Source organism: Canis lupus, chromosome 37 (assembly GCF_003254725.2).
Source record: "Canis lupus dingo isolate Sandy chromosome 37, ASM325472v2, whole genome shotgun sequence".
Taxonomy (NCBI): Eukaryota; Metazoa; Chordata; class Mammalia; order Carnivora; family Canidae; genus Canis; species Canis lupus.
This window is the reverse complement of record NC_064279.1, coordinates 30,305,290-30,321,518: the sequence shown is the minus strand read 5'-3', so window position 1 is coordinate 30,321,518 and position 16,229 is coordinate 30,305,290.

Here is a 16,229-nt window from a genome sequence, read left to right as displayed (position 1 = left end):
CTTTCTGTGCTCACCGCAACTCCTGTCTCCTTCAAGAAACCTTTCCTGACTACCTCTCACTGACTTTCCTCTCCTCAGAACCCCCAGGTGGCTTTGGGGCGCCTGGGTGGCTCAGTTGGCTAAGCATCTGACTCTTGATTTCAGCTCAGGTTATGATCTTGGGGTTGTGAGACTGAGCCCCACGTCCCGCTCTGCATGGTGGGCATGGAGCCTCCTTAATTAAGATTCTCTTTCCCTCTGCCCGTCCCTACTCCCTCTCTCTCTCTCTTAAAAAAAAAAAAAATCCTCATGTGGTTCACTGCTGTTTTCATATTGTGTGTGTCTATCCTTTGACCAAGCTCATATGTTCTGCTTTTCCCAAAGGCTCTCACACTATCCCAGCAATACAGTAAGTGCTCAATTAAAGATTTCTTATTTGTAAACCCTTCAAAACCAAATACCAACCTGAATGCCAAAAAGTCCTGGCTAAAACAAGCATTCTTATGAGCTCCGTGCATGCACAAGAGCTACGCCTTGCTTCTAGTAGACTCTCAACCCATTCAGGCAAGTTAATTGTATTCATGCATTGATCTCCAGGCAGGACAGTAAAAAATATCTGCACCTTACTTTGATAAACGCAATCATGTTAAGCATTTAAAATAATTTTGGGGGACTCCTAGGTGGCTCAGCTGTTGGGTGCCTGTCTTCGGCTCAGGTCTTGATCCTGGGATCCAGTATCAAGTTCTGCATCGAGCTCCCCGTGAGGAGCCTGCTTCTCCCCCTGCCTCTGTCTGTCTGTCTGTCTGTCTCTCTCTCTCTCTCTATATCTCTCATGAATAAATATATAAATCTTAAAAAAAAATTTTGGAGCTAAATCCAACTCACAGCCCAAAGCTATTCAATGTATATTTTTAGAGGATACGTGGAGTCTGGGTTTACACAAGCAATGCTGAGGTCTGAGGTGGACATCGATCTTCTTTATAGAGTGGATAACACCACACAGGGTTCACTTGTTACAGATTCACAGCAATTATAAGCATAGAGATCTAAGTGGATCACGTGTCTTGCCTTTCTATAAGTTACAATCTATCCGTGGAATTCCCATCTGAATCCTGGGATCAGCAAAATTTGGGAGCAGGTAAAATGGCACCTGGCAAAAAATAAAAAAATAAAAAAAATTGAAGTTTTCCTTTTGGGCTGAGAAATCTAGAGAACCAACATCCATTAGTCAATCTCAAATTGTTAGGTCATATCAAACACCACGATGAGAGACAAAGACCCCGAGAGAAGGGCTTACCCAAGGGGGCTATCTTCGCCAGCTTGGGCAGCTGTAACAAATCCCATAGACTGGGTAACTTAGTAGACAGTTATTTCTCACAGTTGTGGAGTTGAGGAGGTCTCAGATCAAGGTGCCTGCAGATTCAGCTCCTGGTGAGGACCTGCCTTCTGGTTTGTAGACAGACACTTTCTTGCAGTGCAGGGCAGGGAGAGAGGGGAGTTCTCAGGCTCTTCTGTTCAGGACCTTAATCCCACCACGGAGGCTCAACCCTCTGGACATTATCTAAATCTAATAACTTCTCATAGGCTCCAAATACTATCACATTGGGAATTAGAGCTTCAACCTAGGAATTCTGGGAAGACACAAACATTCTGTCTATGACAGGCAAGCAGAGAAAGTGGATGAGTCAAGGCCCTGGCCATAAAATCAAATCAGTTTAATAAGAGATGCAGAAATATCAGATGCTCAGGGGTCCAAGAGCAGAATAAAGAAAGATCCCCCCACTTAGTACCTTTCAACATCAATCAAGCATCACTCATGCTGAGATAATTCTTCTCCCCATCTCAATTTCTGTGTAGAGCAGTTCTCAAACTTGGCTGTACCCTAGAATGATCTAGAGATTTTTTTTTTTTTTTGAAAACGATGCCTGAAGTCATCCTGAGACTGAACTGGACTGTCTGGAAATAGCGTCTGCAAATCTGTATGTTTTAAGATTCCCTCTCCCGACTCTGATGCTCAGTGACTGCTGATAATCCCTTCTACATAATTATCAGGATATATGGACCAGAGTTTTTGTCTCCCCTATATTCTGTAGGCTTATTGGGGATATAGTGTTAACACCTCAGTGCATATAAAACGAACCATTTGTGGAGTGCCTGAGTGGCTCAATCCATTGTCAGACTCTTGACTTTGGCTCAGGTCATGATCTCAGGGTTGGGATGTCCAGCTCCCCACTCAGCACTCAATGCGGAGTCTACTTGTCTCTTTCCCTCCCACTCTGTCCCTCCCCCTGCTCACAATTTCTCTCTCTAAAATGAAGAAAATCTTTTTAAAAAATAAATTAAATAATGAATTAAAAAATGAATCATTTGCTTACTGCTGTCCTTGCTTTTCTTTCAAGAAGATTATGTAGTTTCAGATAATCGAGTAAGATGAGGTCCTTTTCTTTTGTAGATCTTATTACAAATTAAAAGAAATTATTTTGTGTGAGAGCTCTGAAAGCTAGGTAAACTATGTGTCCAATGGCACACCTGGATAGTTCTCAGAGTGAGAAACTCCCTTGGAACACAAGATTTTTCCATATGATCCATTTTGTGTGCTGGGATTACTGAAGTTCGTTTCAAGATAATCTCAATAATCTATTTTTAGTACTGGATAACATGTGTATTCCCATTGCAAAATCAAAATCTGCTGCTTATTATGCTAATGTGATATTTACAAAAGCCATTCCCATGGTTTCTGGCCCAAAGTCCCTAAAAGCCTTAAGACCTGCTCAATAAAAAGTTGGACTTATACACATGCAACTCTTAATTTTTAAAAAAGCTTTCTTAAAAAATGAAAAAAGGTCCAGGGAAAGACATTTTTGACACTGGTAATGTAGCAAATGTATCAATCACCGAAAGAGATTCAAATGATAACTATGATTGACTCCTAGATGTTTAGTAATATGATCATTGGTGAGCAATAGGGTGTTTTATCCAGAAAAGCATATTTGTTCAAAATAATGTTCTATTTGATACTTTCTCCATTATTCTATATTTTATGATAATCAACAGTCAGTTGAGTAAAAACCTTACACTTTCTACCCAGAAATTCTTTGCTTTGTGTTATTATTATATTTTCATTATTATTATTATTATTATTATTATTATTATTATTATTATATTTTCAAGCTTGCTTTCAGTTCAGTAATATCCTAGGCTGTCAAAGTTTGCAGTAATTATAGAGTCCTATATCAGACAATTAGTTCTGGATGAAATACCCTCCTATCCTGAAAGACAGCATTGATTGAGCCATGGTGCCCACATGGAGCAGATAATTTGCTCTATATATCAAGCTAGCTAACTGGAGACAACTTCCTAGAGGTGGGAAGATAGCAATGACATAGTTTACATTTTTTCAGCCCTCTGACAATGAATTTAAGGGTGCTTATTAATGTGTTCATGTTCCTTGTTATCTTTAAACAATCACTCTACCTCATACATTCTCAACAGGGGTAATCTCACCCTTAAGGGAACCAAAATCTGTTCCCAGGGAATGAAAAACTTTTACTTTTAATGCACAAAGAAATAGATATACATGCAGTGCATAGATAAACAGTATATCTGTGGTATTAAAATGTCTTGGGATGGGGGAGATGAGTAGAAAAAAGCTATCTACAGTGGCTCCTAATAGAGCAATAATGAGAAAAAAAAAAGAAAGTTGCATTCAAAGGCATTAAATAAAGATATCTGTATTTGTACTTCTCAGGAAGATACATAGTTGGAAAGTTGTCAATAATGGTGTAGTAAGTACTGCAAGTATCATTGTTATTGATTTTTAAAATTCTTCCTTTGTTTCCTATTCTACTAACTTGGTCTCTTTAATCACTCAAATTTTTACTTAAATACCGGTCACTTCATTTAAAATTCGCTTAAAAATAAAAGATAAAGGATGCAATACTTTAGACATATATTTATGAAAATTCTTGTCTTCTCCCCATGCCATCTAGATGTTGTTCCCTGAACAGGTATTTATTAGATGACTTCTATGTACTGCGTACAGAGAGTCAGAAGTACAACAAGCAAACAGTCTTCCGTCTTCACGGAGAGGAGAAATGAGCATTGAGATAGTAATTTTATAATTAGTAATTTAATGTGTTTGCTTTGGCAGCACATGTATCATTAGTAATTTAACTACAATTCTTATAAGGCTTAGAAGATCAGAGTGCAGACTCGCATACTGAGAGAGAGCATGAGAGAGCGTGTCTTATAGGGAACTGATCTTGTTGGGGGATAGGAATCCACTTCACACACACACACACACACACACACACAAATTCAGCTGCGATCTGAAGGATCCACAGGCATAGGCAAGGGAGTGGGAAGAAAGAGTTAAATGTGTGACGATTCTGAGCAGAAATGAGCTTGGCTTTGTGGAGGAGCCCACAAATGAGTGTGGTGGGAGAGAGAGGAGGGAGGGCGAGATGGGCACAAGGGAGGCCAGTAGACAGTGGGCCAGATAATGTAGGGGCTTTGGGGCCCTTTTAAGGATTGAGGATATTTCCAGACAGAAATAAGAGGCAATTTTAGCATTTTAAGTAAGGGAATGAATTAATGTGTGTGAATGTTGAGATTCATTCTGGCTATACTGTGGAATCTTAGTTGGACGAGTGTGGGTGTGGGACAGCAGTAGAAAGGCTTTTTGCATGAGCCCAGTGGGGTTGTTGAGATAAAGTGATATTTAGAAATTGGTGATTGATTGGATAGAAGGGGTTAGGAAGAAAGAAATACAAAATATGAGGCTTGGGTTTCTATTTGTGTTTTGGGTGGATGGTGGAACCATCCCTTTGGTGACATGTGATGGAGGAGAACCAGTGTATGCCATCTCAGAAGGATCAGGAGTAAGTGGATGGAGAGAAGGGCATTGAGAGAGATTGGGGATTTGTGGGGACTCTGAGATATTCAAGTGGAAAAGCTGAGCAGGTAGTTGGATATACCACCTACTGGGTCTTGGAAGAGAGATCTGAGCTGGAGACAAAATTCAGAGTGCATAATTGGACAGTTGGAGCCCCAGGCATAGGTAAGATAGCTTTGGAAAAAAATCAAGGGAAAAGACTCACCGGCCTAGTGGTGAACCCTGTGTTATTACAATATTAAAAGTTCAGTCAAAAAGTCTGAGGTGGGGCAGGGAGGTTACTGGAAAGCCAAAAGAGTGTTGTGTCACTGGGGAAGAAATATTTCAGGATGGTATGAGTCAGTCGGAATATTACTGGGATTCCAAGCAATATGAAAGTAGCAAAACAGCCATTGGATTTGGCCACCTGGGTGTCTCTCACTAAGAACTATTCAGGTGGAGTCAGTAAAAGTGATATTACACAGAGACAGAGCAGGTGGGGAAGCAGAGATAGCAAGCAGAGACAACTCAGCCATGAAGGGTTGCCGAAAGGAAGAACAGCTCCTGGGGAAGGAAGTGGGGTTCCAGATGAACCACAGTATAAAGAGAAGACTGGAAGAAAACAAAGCCAATCTGAACATGCAGGACTGGCCTTCAGAGGTGAAGGGACATCTCTATTCTACAGAAGAGATGTTGAGGATGAAAGAAAAGGCAGCATGTCTATAGACTTGGTCACCAGAGTCTGAGAAAGTTTCCTGGTAAGATATTCTCATTCTTAAAAACATCCGACCCAAATGAAAAACACTCTCAAATTCCTACTACCCAGGTCTTGACTTAACTGGACCCTCTCCAGGGACACTGCAAAAAGGCATCTAACCAGTATCCCTCATCTGCTCTCATTCCAGCGGCCCCAGCCAATTCTTTCACTCTCATTCTATCTTGAAATGGGAAAGAGGAGGTTGTTCTGGTGCCCCATGAAGACGAAGAGGCACCGTCACTCTGGTGTCTTTCAGAGAATAACGTAAAAAGCCTAATCCAAAACTCACAGTGGTTTTGCTCCTTTTGGCTCAGAGACTGCAAATTCAATGCCAAGAAAATCTCATGCCCCATCTTGCAGAAGCAAAGAGTACACAGCTCAGATGTCACCCCAACAGAGACAAGACTGACACTTTGTTCTTCCCTCTGTGTAGATGCCATGGCTTTATATCACCTACTGATGGGAGATTACAATTCCTTCAGGGATTAATTCAATTGGAATTTAAAAGAAACTGGGTGGGGAGCATTTGTTTTTCAGCACCTCAACTCAAAAGAGAAGTACTCTCCAAGTCGATTTCTATTTCAGGTCTGGAGGGCACAGAGCTTTAAGATTTAAGGGTCAGTGATGCTTCCAGGAAATGTCAGACTTTAGAAGGTTTTCTACTCTTTTGCTCTTTATCCAGAAGGGATTTTTGCCCTTTTCCCACAAAGACGGATCAGATGAATCACACTCCCAAGGACGTACCGAGATCAGAGGTGTTCACTATGGGCTGCGATGGGGACACACTTGCCATGACTACCATTTCTTTCCTACTCCAGAAGGATCATTATTGTTCAAGAGCAACTGATGTATATTCACTTAATAGGGAACTTGACATCAGCTCTAAATTACACTTATGTATTATATGCTACATATGTGATTTGCAAATCACAGGACTATATTATTCAACAAGACGATGAGTGCAAAATACTTAGTATAGAGCCTGACATATAAGTGCTCACATACTGGTGACTGCCGGAGAAGACAGGTAACTTGAGAGAGGCACCTCTAGTGGGCCAGTAACACTACAGACTCTGTCTTATGCACAGAATTATTTCACTGCCCCCATGCTAATCTTTTATATCCTGCTCTTGAATCGGTAACCAACACCAAAATTTTATAATGATCCTTCATATTTTTAAGTGGAAATAATTTTGTGTTCAAACACCATTTATTCCAGGGTTGTCCAATAAAAGTATAATATGAGCTGTGCATTTATATCACATAGGTGATTTTAAATTCTCTAGTAGACACACACACACACACACTCATTCACACACAAGATGAAGTTGACTTTAATAATATATTTTCTTAGATCTCCAATACATTAAAAATATTCTCATTTCAACATGTGATTCATATAAAAGGAATACTAACAAGATGTTTGTGCTCTTTTCTTCATACTAAGCATTCAAAATCTGGTGTGAATTTTACTTAAAGCACATCTCAGTTTGGATGAGCCATTATTTCAGTGTTCCATAGCCACGAATGGCTCATGGCTGTATACTCACGACTGCGGGTTTGTACTTTACATGTCTATTCTCATTAAATCCTCTTCACAGTTAAGGTTACCGATTATCCATATTTTACAGATGCGAAAACTGAGCACACAGAGGTTAAGTAACTAGTCTAAGGCTCCAAAGGTTAGCAAGTGGTAGGACCAGGACTCAAGCCCAGGAGTCTGATTGGAGGTCCAGTTCCTTAACTACTGTGCCACATGCCTTCCATGTTGCTTAGAGATCTAGGTTCTTAATGCTTCCAAAAAGATCTTGAAAACCTGAGAAGACCATTACAAATGTTGCCTTCCCTTTTCTTCTTTGCATCTTTCTGACTTCTGATGGCTTCTGGTAATTCTTGGCTTTCTTTGTCTTGCAGCAACTTCACCCCACTCTTCTGCCCCTGTCATCACATGAACTTCTTCCTTCTGTGTGTGTGCCTCTGTATATCTTCTCCTCTTCTTTTAAGGATATCAGTCATGCTGGATTTAAGGCTCACCTAATTCAGTATGACCTTATCTTAACTAACTATAACTGTAAAGACCCTATTTCCAAATAAGATCATATCCTGAGGTTTTGGGTGGACGTGAACCCTGGCGAGGGTGGGGGGGTTGGCATTATTCAACCCAGTACAAGAGTCAACTTGTATCAGATGCTTTGTTGGGCACTGGGAATGTAATAGTGAATGAGACACATGTGGTCCCTGTCTTCTAGGAGCCACTAGCCATGCTTGGAGACAGAAGGGAGACACTGATCAAGCAACTGCAGAGAAGCTTTCCTGGGTAGTAGATGTCTGCAAAGAATTGAGGAGGAGGAGGAAAGAGAAAGAAGGCTCACCTTTTAGGAAGCAAAGGCCAGGACCAGATCCTATTCATCTCTGAATCCTTCATGCTTGGTACATGGTTGATGTTCAGAGACTGGGTGCTGAATGAAAAATACTACTCATCTCATTGCAGAAGTCAAACGGGCCTGGCAAGAATGTCAAATACTTATTTTGAGATTATTCCTATTGGCCAAAGAAAATACCACTTGTTTGTAACTAGAGAAGATTTCAAGCTTAGATTTCAAGCTAAATTTTTTTAAAAGATTTTTTATTTATTTATTCATGAGAATACACAGAGAGGAGAGAGAGAGAGAGGCAGAGACACAGGCAGAGGGAGAAGCAGGCTCCATGCAGGGAGCCTGATGTGAGACTCGATCCTGGGTCTGCAGGATCACGCCCTGAGCTATAGGCGGCGCTAAACCACTGAGCCACCGGGGCTGCCCTCAAGCTATGATAAGAAATATGTCTTTCTCTCTTTATCTCCATTTCATCATCTCTTACACCATTTCTGATTGGTATGTTGTTGGTATGTTGTTCACTTAGTTTCTTTGTACTCATTGAAAACACAGTGATGGGTGCCTGGATGGCTCAATCGATTAAGTCTTGTCCTCGGTTCAGGCCACGATCCCAGGGTCCTGGGATCAAGTCCCACATCAGGGTCCTTGCTTGGCAGGGAGCCTGCTTCTCCCTCTCCCTCTGCCTGCTGCTCCTCCTGCTTGTGCTCACGCTCTCTCTCTCTGTCAAATATATAAGTAAAGTCTTTTCCAAAAAAGAAAATACAGAGATATGCCTCATTATATTAGTAATAATCAAATCAAGTTGGTATCACCCCACCTTCTCTTCTATGAATTTATTATGTATTCATCACTATTCATAAGTTCTGTACATTCTAGAATTATTATGCTTTGGGATGTTCAAACTTAACCACTGGCTAAGTTAGGTGCTAGAAGGCAATGGGACCATTCAATGATTGAGAATTTTTAGCTAGGAGGCAGAAGGTATGAAATGAAGCTACAGTTGTCATGGTAGAGAAAGACTAGTTACTCATGGTAGCAGGGAGAGATGAATATTTTGTTGCTTTTGTGGTTGCATGGTGTCCTTGTTCAGATATGATACAGAATGGTCTTGTTTGGGCTTGGTTCTATCAAGATCGTGGTGTGTGACCTCATCTAATGTTGAAATTCTGTGCAATTGTTTATGCTTACAGGGAACACTGTGGGTTGTTACCAGCTGTTAGTTATCAAAGCCTTCATTTGGTTTTCAACACGGTAACATCTTGTCTCTGCTGTCCTCTTTCCTTAGCATCCTATTAAGGAGCCATTTTTATTGGGTTCTTATTTATCCTCAGTATTTCTTTCTTTCTTTTTTTTTTTTTTTGCAAATACAATCATGTATATTCTTATTTTTCTCTTTGTCAACAAAAGATACCACATTATTACACTGTTCTATACCTTGCTTGCTTCTTTTATCAATGTACACAGGAGATCTGATAGCAGTACAGAGAAGACTCATTCTTTTTTATGGTTGCATAGTATTTCATCACCTAGATGTATTATAGTTCTTCTAGAATTTTGGCATCTTAACAACAAATACCTCGTGCTTCTAAAATAATGTCATGTGGATAGATGTTTATTTGTAAAATTCTGAGCTTATGTTTCAAGGCATTTGCTATATAGATTGGAATCAAGACAGATGTGACAGGCTAGTGAACTGGCTTCTATTCTTGGGTCTACCAACAATTATCTTGACAAGGCACTTAAACTCTCTGACCCTCAGTTTCCATATCTGCAAAAAGGAGTTGACAAATATTTGAAGCCTCATCAAATTTTGCCCCTTTGATCTTACCCTCATAACTGAAAACCATCCCTCCACCAAAGTGGAACACATAGCACTCTTCATCTTCAGGACCCAGCAAAGGAGGCCCAGGGAGCTGAGGAACTAGGTAAAATAAATGATGTTTCGAGAAAGGCTATCCAAGTATAATTGCCGCTTCCCATCTCTCCCAATGTGGACAGGGATTCAGGAACCATTCAGGCTGTCCTATGCTAATAAATCCCTGAAAATTTTCAGTTCTCCTTCCTAATTGGATACCATCATGTGTTCATAAAAAAAAATATGCAGGTAGATATTTAACAACTCTCCAGGAGACATAAAGCCCTGCTTAGTAAACATTTGCTAATTACTATGGTGTAAATATTCCCACCAGGGCTAATTTCAAGCTCCTAACAATTTATCAGCCAGATTGCAAAATTTTGGAAAATTCTGTAATCGGATCTTGGAACCAGTATAGTCTGGGTCCAGCATACAACTGAGAAAACTTTCTAAAATGAGGCTCACTGAGATTCAAACATATAACTTCCTCAGATGGAAGGTATATCCCCAAAACTTACATTATATCACACTTGGACTGTATCACACTTGGATTGAAAAAAAAATCCCCAAACTGGAAAGAACATAATCTTTTAAATGGACTACCTGAAGCATTCCCTGAAGCTTTCATAGTTTGTAGCACAGAAGGAATATTAAGTAACAAACAGTAACTCACTTTAATAAGTATCATATATTTACCCAGTCTTTATTGACAAGGAATTTACTTCATTGGGTCAAAGCTAACTAGGTTAGTATACATACTGTCTAATCCTCATTCTTAACTATGGTTACACATTCTTTTTTTAAGATTTTTATTTAATTATTCATGTGAGAGAGAGAGAGAGAGAGAGAGACAGGCAGAGGGAGAAGCAGGCTCCATGCAGGGAGCCTGACGTGGGACTCGATCCTGGGTCTCCAGGATCACACCCTGGGCTGAAGGTGTCAGTAAACCGCTGAGCCACCCGGGCTGCCCTGGTTACACATTTGAATCAGCTTTTGAAAACTACTGGCACCTGGGCTCCACCCCAAATGAAATAAGTCAGAATTTCTGAAAGATGGGGCTCAGACAAGGTTTGTTTTAAAAGAGTTGGAGGTGATCCTAACATGCCATCATGGTTAAACATGACCAGTTTTTGGATATTTGGTGAATAGATCTCTGACATTTCCCTCTTTTTAGATGAAGCACATTGTGCAGATATATATTCATAAATAGGTATTGATTTAGCTGAACTAATTCAAGCAGGAAAAAAAATCCTTTAGATGCTACAAATATGGCTGACATAATAGATCTCTCTTAAAAACAAGCTCAATAGAACTCAAAATCTGGCCTCTCATTTTATCACTCAAGTGTAAAACCCACTGCAAGAGTGAAATTAGAGCATACCCCAAAGTCTAATTTCTCTATGTGAGATTTAAGTTTGTTTTGTTTTAAAGAAAGGTCATCTTGTTTCTCTTTTTGCAAGCCTTGAGAAGCAGCAGACCATCCCAGCACACAAGAAATTAATTACCCTGGAGGACCAGGTGCAACCAGTTAGTTGGTTGCCATGGAGACAAAAGCCATACATCCCAGATTTTCCATGATGGTCTCTATTTCATGAAGTCTTATTCTTTTCAATAAAGGCCCTTCACAAAAATGCAAATATAAGTGTAGTTTGATTACTTTTATGTGTGCATTAATACACAAACAGAAGAAAATATTTTGCCAAGTAACAAACTCTTTGTTAAGAAAATGTAAGTACAAATACAATTTGAGCAAATTATAATGTACTCAAATTTTTATTCCATAAAAAAAAGTAAATCCAAAGCATTTCAAAATCCTGTTGGAAAAACTGGAAAACCAACTTTGCTGGAGTCCTCTGGCACCTAATGGAGCTGCTGTGCATTCTCCCCTCCCACCCCAAAGACTTTATTTATTTGAGAGAGAGAAAGCTGGGGAAGGAGCAGACAGAGAGGGACAAGCAGACTCCAAGCTGGGCGTGGAACTCAATGTAGGGCCCAATCCCACAACCCTGAGATCATGACCTGAACCGAAACTAAGAACTGGATGCTTTAATTGACTGAGCCACCCAGGCGCCTTTCTGCTGTGCCTTTTAAATTAAAGGTTAGCCCACATGGGAGGCACAACAACTCTCATCCAAGATTTCATTATAGATTCTATCTAAATCAGTTTATTTCTAAAAAGAAACCAATGAGGAGGTGCATCTCTAGAATTTAACTCAAAGGTAGTATTTTTAGCCAACATGGTAGTAATTTTTCCTTAAAGCATATGTTTACACCCCTCTGAATAATTTTTGAGTTATTCTACACAATTGATATTTAGTTAGTAGTTATGTACCAATGTTTGTTTCTTAGTTTTGGCTCATGTGCCATAGTAGTTTAGGTAAAAGGTTAACATTAGGGGAAATTATTTGGGGTGGGGAGTGGTATATGGGAACTCTCTGTATTGTCTGCAATTTTTCTGTAAACTTCAAATTATTCCAAAATAGAGAGTCTATTAACAAGCAATTTGTGATCTTTAATTATAGTAAATGACTTAATTTTAGTGGATGCTGATATGTGTTGTGTTGATTGTGTTGGGTTGGCAATGAAAATAATTAGGTGAAGTTTGAGGAATTTGCCTGTACTTTGGGATTTCATACTGAAATTTAAGTGTATTCTAATGAATAATCCAAACCTACAATTTTTGGGCTGTTTTTACTCTCGGATGGATCATCTATAGCTTTGGAATTGCCCCAACTTTCATTCTGAACAAAGTACTATGGAGATTTAAACAGCAGAATTAATCATCCTTGAAGTGCTGAATTTCTTAATATAGATATCAGATACACTAATATTGTACATGGTTTACTAGGGGCCAAATATTTCCATATTTTCTTTTATTAGGCTAATTTCTTTTTATATTTATTTATTTAAAGATCAATTAATTACCATATAGAGTATTTTTAGTTTCAGAGGTAGAGTTCAATAATTTACCAGTTGCATAGAACACCCAGTGCTCATTCCACCAAGTGCCCTCCTTAATGCCCATCACCCAGTTAACCCTTCCCCCTTCCCACCTTCTTTTGATATTTGGGTGACACATTTGCAGTAAACTCTTATTTGCCCTCATTTGAAAACAATCTGCTTTTATTTTTCTTCAACCTTTCAGGGCAAATAGCAACTGAAAACAAGTCTGTGCCTCAAAGGTTGAAAGATCTGATGCTTACTTACCACCTAAATTTTTAGAGAAATTTAGGAAGTGTCAGTGATATACATTCCTCTAGACATGTCAAGTGAAGTGTATGTAATTCATACCTAATATCAAATGATATTAATTGTGTTTTAAAAAGACCTAGGCACAGGGACATCTGGGTGGCTTAGCAGTTGAGCATCTGCCTTTGGCTCAGGTCACGATCCCGGGATCCTGAGATCAAGTCCCACATTGGGCTCCCTGCAGGGAGCCTGCTTCTCCCTATGCCCTCGGTTTCTCTGCCTTTCTCTGTGTCTCTCATATAAATAAAATCTTTAGAAAAAAAAAGACCTAGGCACACAGTAAATGCTTAATATGTTTATTAGATGAAGAAATGAATTAAATAATTAAATTCAATGATTTCATATTTAGCTGCTTTTATTTTGTTCTTAATTTGCTTGAACATACAGACATCACCTATCTCCAGGAGAGTTTATTCCTAGGTGTATATTTATCAAAGTCTCCTATAACAAAGCAATCCAATTGAGTACATGACATATCACTGTTATACAACTTTCTAAATCAGAGAACCAATGTAGCTTATATCTAGCTCAGAATTTGGACCCATATGAGTTTTATAAAAACTTTCTTGGTTTTCTTCCTTTTGACCTGGACTCTGGGACTGACTCTGCAGAGACAGTCAAACACAGCTTCCAGTCCACAATATACAAGAGAGATGAAAGGTTGAGATTCCTAATATATAAAGTAATTTAAAAATCAATAAAAAGGGCACCTCCAGTCAAAATGGAGTGACAGCAACTAGATTTACCCTCTGGCCTGAAACAACCAAAACACTGGAAAACCATATAAGAAACAAAGCTTTCTAAGACTCTACAAAGTAGAGAGATCCTTGAGAAACAGGAAGGAGGGATGTGAGGCCTACAGTCACTCCAGCTTACTGCATGCACAGAGGTGTCAGGAAGCAGGAAGGGGAAATGAGGCAGAGCCCAGAGGTCTACCTGAGTTGGGAACTGGCAATAGGAACCTGGGAAGGCCTGGGAAGGCCAAAGTGGCTAGAGCTTGCTGGGGAAAGTCTCAGAGACGAGAGAGAAACAGAGAAGGGGAGCTCTGTCGAGTATTCCACCATAAGTCTTCAACTGAGTTCTGATTAGGGCATGTGCATGAAGAAATTACCTGAGACCCAGAAAAGAACTACTGACAAGATACTGAGGAAATGCTGGCCTGTTCTCAGTCACGTTCCAACAAGCCAAAGTAGGACACCTCATAATTCATGGAAAATTCAGTAGAGTGCTCAGAAGGCCTTTGCCTCAGTGAAATTATTGGAGTAGCATGTGCCCTCGGTAGTAGAAAAAAGTTAGGGCCACACTAAACTCTGTTCTGGACTTGCTCAACAAACCTTAAAAGTAAGATCTGAAAGGATTAAAACTCTCCAAGTACCTTAACTTTTTTCCAGACCAAAGCTCAGGAATTCTTATAGGAATAGAAAAATATCCAGGACCCAACAAGTTAAAAACCACAATGTTTGGCATTTAATGAAGGTATGCTAAGAAGCAGGAAAATATAACCCCTGATGATGAAAAAAAAAAACAGTCCCTCAAGCCAGAAATGACCAGATGATAGCACTGTTAGGACTATTCTATGTATTCAAGAAGCTAGAGAAAAATTTGCACTTAGAAGATATAAAGACACAAAGACATAAAATACAAAAAAAAAAGATGCAAATCAAACTTTTCTCTAATTTCTAATGAAAACTATAATGTCTGAGATTAAAAACATACTAGATGGGATTGATAGCAGATTAGAAATTGCCCCCCAAAATATGATTAGTGTCATGGACTGAATTGTGTCCTCCCACCATGACCCACCACCACCCAACTTGTATACTGACGCTCTAAGCTCTGATATGAGGGTTCTTGGAGATGGGTCCTTTGGGAGGTAATTAGGGTTAAGTGAGATCATAGGGAGGAGCCCCCATGATGGGATTTGTGGCTTTCTAAGAAAAGGATAAGAGAAGGATCATTTCCTCTCCACTAAGTGAGGACACAGTGAGAAGGTGGCCTCTGTATACCAGGAAGAGGGGCTCTCTGCAGGAATCAAATCAACTTCTCAACTGCCAAATTGTGAGAGACAAGTGTTTGTCATTTAAGCCAATCAATCTATGGCATTTTGTCATGGCAGCCTGAACTAAGACAACTGGTAAACTTGAAAACATATCAAGGAAACTCCTGGAAACACACAGAGAAAAAAAGAATTCCTTAAGAATAAAAAGAGAGCATCAGGGAACTGTGGGACATGATTAGGTGGCACTATATCTGCATAGAACTGGAGTCTGCAAAAGGGAATGAGGGAACACAGGAAACATATTTGAGAAGTAATAGATGAAACTCTGAGAAAACTGGAATCTCAGGGCACCTAGGTGGCTCAGAGGTTGAGAGTCTGCCTTTGGCTCAGGTCATGATCCCAGGGTCCTGGGATCAAGTCCCACATCAGGCTCCTCTGCCTATGTCTCTGCCTCTCTCTCTGTGTGTCTTTCATGAGTAAATAAATAAAAATCATAAAAAAACAAAACTGGTAGCTCATATATTCAAGAAGCCAAACAAACCTCCAGCACAATAACATAGAGAAAAATACAAGCTATGTCATAACCATATTATTGAAAAACAGTAATAAAGATAAATCTTAAAAGTAGTCAGGGGAAAAGAAACACGTAACATACAAAGAAACAGGGAAGAGGATGATGGAAGATTTCTTACCAGAAGCAATTCAATCCAAAACATAGTGTATTTAATGTACTGAAAGAAAAAAAATCTTTCAACCTCGTTTTCTATACCCAGTGAAATGGTCTTTCAAAAACCAAGACCAAACAAAGACATTTTGAGATGGACAAAAACAGAAAGGGGTGAGACAATCACTATGAGACAATCACTATGAGAGATGTTGAAGCAGGTCCCTTAGGCAGAAGGAAAATGATACCAGATGGAAATCTTCATTTAAACAAAGGAATCTAAACGAAAAACAATAGAAAGGGTAACAAAATAACACTGAAACATGTATATGTGGATAAACATACAAAACTTTTTTTTTATCATTGAAGTTTCCTTAAAATATAATTGTGCAAAGCAAAAATCATGACTATGTGGGTTTATGACACACATAGAAGCAAAAAGTATAGACAAAAATGGCACAAAGGCCAGGAGGAGAGA